Below are 4,730 nucleotides of genomic sequence, written 5' to 3' on the forward strand. Positions count from 1 at the left end.
GGCCAGACTCGCCGAGCTCGTGGAGGCACGCGTGGGCGGGCGGCCGTGTGCAGATCTGGCTCCCGGCGGCAGCAGAGTGGTGGCGTGGCACGGGCACCAGCGAAGGGGGAGGGAGAGGAGAGCGCGGGGAGGAGAGTGGTGGCGTTGCACGGCACCGGCGAAGGGGGAGGGGGAGGAGAGTGGTGGCGTGGAATCGGGCGGCGGCGGCTAGGGTTCCGATCGGGGGGGAATCGGGCAGCCTGACGGCGTCCAACTGCGAATGAGAACGCCCTGGCTTAGGCGCTGCGAACGGAAGGGGGTTTTATGGAGGGCAGCCCCAGTGTAAGGGCGGTTCAGATGTGAACCGCCCTTATTGTGGTTTTCTTGAAATTTAAAATCATTTTTTTAATTTAGTTAAAGTTCAAAATGTATTTATATAATAATTTTAATTTATTCCATGTATTTTTATATTTAATTTATATATATTATATAATTTCAAACTATTCCAAGTTTTTGTATCTTTAATTTATATACATTATATAATTTCAAACTAAATTGGTTTGGAATTAAAAAATAAAATTGTGTAAACTTAAAAATTCTTTAGTGCCTCACTTGACCTAATATGTAATAATTTTGAATTATTTCATACATTTTTATGATTAGTTTATATATATATATATATGCAAAGTTTATTCATTTTTGTCTACTTTGACCAAGTCAAACATTGGATTTTTGACAAAATACACTTTGACCGGACCCGAGATGGTCTCAGATGCAAAAGTCATGAATACAAAGTTTGTTCCCCTTCTCAAGATACACATTTGGTGTAATGGTCAACTTTTCATATGAGATGGTTTGGACCACTCAAATTTTGAAATTTCAAATTTTTACTGCTACACGCACGTTTTCGGGACCCTAAATGGCCCCAACTCCGAAAGTCATGAATAGCAACTTTGTTCCACTCATCAAGATGTACATTTGATATATAGGACATTTTTACATTTGACAAACCGTTAAGAAAGTACAGTTCTAAATCCACAAGTCCCGCATGTAGTTTCATAAAGTCTATGTGTGATTCAAGACTTTGTGACTAGAGTTTACAAACACTTTCTCAAATGCAAAAATGTCCTATGTATGAAATGTGTATCTTGATGAGCTCTAACTACCTTGTATTCAAAAGTTTTTCATTTGAGGTCATTTACTCACTCGTTTGACCAGGTTTGACCAAGCCACGCCTTGGGTTTTCAAAACATGTGAACTGAGTTTTCTGTAACTTTTCCAAATGCAAAAATGTATTGTGTACCAAAGGTAGACCTTGATGAGATCTAACTATGTTGTATTCAATTTTTTTTCATTTGAGGTCTTTTATTGCCTAGTTTGACCTAGTTTGACCAAGTCAAACATTGGATTTTTGACAAAATACACTTTGACCGGACCCGAGATGGTCTCAGATGCAAAAGTCATGAATACAAAGTTTGTTCCCCTTCTGAAGATACACATTTGGTGTAATGGTCAACTTTTCATATGAGATGGTTTGGACCACTCAAATTTTGAAATTTCAAATTTTTACTGCTACACGCACGTTTTCGGGACCCTAAATGGCCCCAACTCCGAAAGTCATGAATAGCAACTTTGTTCCACTCATCAATATGTACATTTGATATATAGGACATTTTTACATTTGACAAACCGTTAAGAAAGTACAGTTCTAAATCCACAAGTCCCGCATGTAGTTTCATAAAGTCTATGTGTGATTCAAGACTTTGTGACTAGAGTTTACAAACACTTTCTCAAATGCAAAAATGTCCTATGTATGAAATGTGTATCTTGATGAGCTCTAACTACCTTGTATTCAAAAGTTTTTCATCTGAGGTCATTTACTCACTCGTTTGACCAGGTTTGACCAAGCCACGCCTTGGGTTTTCAAAACATGTGAACTGAGTTTTCTGTAACTTTTCCAAATGCAAAAATGTATTGTGTACCAAAGGTAGACCTTGATGAGATCTAACTATGTTGTATTCAATTTTTTTTCATTTGAGGTCTTTTATTGCCTAGTTTGACCTAGTTTGACCAAGTCAAACATTGGATTTTTGACAAAATACACTTTGACCGGACCCGAGATGGTCTCAGATGCAAAAGTCATGAATACAAAGTTTGTTCCCCTTCTCAAGATACACATTTGGTGTAATGGTCAACTTTTCATATGAGATGGTTTGGACCACTCAAATTTTGAAATTTCAAATTTTTACTGTTACACGCACGTTTTCGGGACCCTAAATGGCCCCAACTCCGAAAGTCATGAATAGCAACTTTGTTCCACTCATCAAGATGTACATTTGATATATAGGACATTTTTGCATTTGACAAAGCGTTAAGAAAGTGCAGTTCTAAATCCACAAGTCCCGCATGTAGTTTCATAAAGTCTATGTGTGATTCAAGACTTTGTGACTAGAGTTTACAAACACTTTCTCAAATGCAAAAATGTCCTATGTATGAAATGTGTATCTTGATGAGCTCTAACTACCTTGTATCACAGGCTCGAGGAACACGTCCATATCAAAGCCTGGTTGCTGAGGGCCAGAAACAAGAACAGTGAGGAAAAGATACTTTCTCTTCTGACACAACCACGTTGGGATGTTGTACATGGTCAAGATCACTGGCCAAGTGCTATGGTTGCTCGTCCTCTCGTTGAAGAGATTCATTCCATCGGTGCTCAAGGCAAACCGTACATTCCTTGGGTCCGAACTGAACAGTGGGTTGTTATTATCGAAGTCCTGCCACTGACTGCCATCGGCCGGGTGTGCAATCACATCGTCATCGACCTTGCGCTCATCGTCCCACCATGTCATGAGCGCGGCTTCCTTGGGGTTGAGGAAAATACGCCTCAAGCGGTCGGTCACTGGCAGATACCACATTACCAAGGCAGGAATTTTTCTCTTCTTTGCGTCGTTGCCTAATGGGGTGTCCTCTGGAGGTCGAGATTCTTGTACCACCTTTTTGGAACCCTTCTTACTCCTCTTGTTCCCGGTGGAGGCTTCTCCACCACTGTAAAGGTCATTGTCCTTGTACCGACTTGCCCCACAACGAGGACATTTATCCAGACCTTCAAACGTTTCACCACGAAAAAGGATACAATGGTTGGGGCATGCATGGATCTTTTCAACACCCATTGTCAATGGACTTATGACCTTCTTAGCATGGTATGTGTTGGAGGGAACTAAGTTCGGCAGTGGCAGCACAGATGACAGAAGATGCAACAGATCGTCAAAACTGTAGTCTGACCAGCCGTACTTAGCCTTCAGGATGAGTAGCTCAAGCACAAAACGGAGCAGTGTCCAATGTGTTGGACAGCCCTTCTCAACACCATACACAGTCTCCTTTGACGCTGTTTTCACCCGCTCTAGATTTTCTAGACCCTTCTTCTGTTGTAGTATTTCTGGTCCAATGGCCCGAAGCATTTCCTCTAAGTTGTCAAAGTTTTCTGCATCCCCCTCACATGCTCCAACATCATTATTGTCAACACCGCCAACATCCCCATCATTATTGTCGACACCACCGACATCATCACCACGTGCTTGTTCATTTGCTGAATCATGTTGCATTTGTGCTTCAAACATGTCTGCGTATTGGGACAACAATTGGCCTTCTTCAGCATCGTCTTCTTGGTCATCATCGTTGTCATCAAGAAACATTACTTCACCATGATGAAGCCATACTGTGTAGTTCGGGACAAATCCTCGCCTAATCAGATGTGATCTGATGATTTCCACATCATAAGTTGCTAAGTGGTTCTTGCAATCTTTACAGGGACAAATAACTGAACAATTATTTCCTGTTGACAACGTCTTTGCATGATTCACTGCGATTGTAATAAATTTGTCCACCTCATCAGCATAGGCTTGTGAGTACCTTGGCAAACCATACATCCAAGTAGCCCTATTCTCCATCTTTACATAAATAAAAAAATTAATTAGTTGAGAATAATTATTAGCAACAATTAATTGTGTTAGAAATGATTATTAGACATAATTAATAGTACCAATTATTATCTACCATTATTAGCAACAATTAATAAGTAACAATTATTATCTACCATTATTAGCAACAATTAATAAGTAACAATTATTATCTACCATTATTAGCAACAAATAATAAGTACCAATTATTATCTACCATTATTAGCAACAATTAATAAGTAACAATTATTATCTACCATTATTAGCAACAATTATTAGCTATCATTATTAGTAATAATTGTGTTAGAAACGATTATTAGACATAATTAATATTACCAAATATTATCTACCATTATTAGCAACAATTAATAAGTAACAATTATTATCTACCATTATTAGCAACAATTATTATCTATCATTATTAGTAATAATTGTGTTAGAAACGATTATTAGACATAATTAATTTTACCAATTATGATCTACCATTATTAGAAACAATTAATATTAACAACAACTATTAGTTTACCAATAACTATTCATGCCAACCACATTCCAAATTCATGAAACAAAAACAAAAAAAGGAAACCCTAGATCTAGAATGCCTTTTCTCTCCATACATGAAACTACAATTAATCTCCAATAAAATCAAGCTATATCACCTAATTGATGGTGCAAGGTGGTGTCTCTACCTATTCTACACTAATAGCATCATAGATAAGCTCTAATTTGGTCAACACAAAGCTCAAGCTTCATGGAAGAGAGAGAAACCAAAATGTAATTGCTCACTAACCAACC

This window comes from Sorghum bicolor, chromosome 2 (genome assembly GCF_000003195.3).
Source record: "Sorghum bicolor cultivar BTx623 chromosome 2, Sorghum_bicolor_NCBIv3, whole genome shotgun sequence".
Taxonomy (NCBI): Eukaryota; Viridiplantae; Streptophyta; class Magnoliopsida; order Poales; family Poaceae; genus Sorghum; species Sorghum bicolor.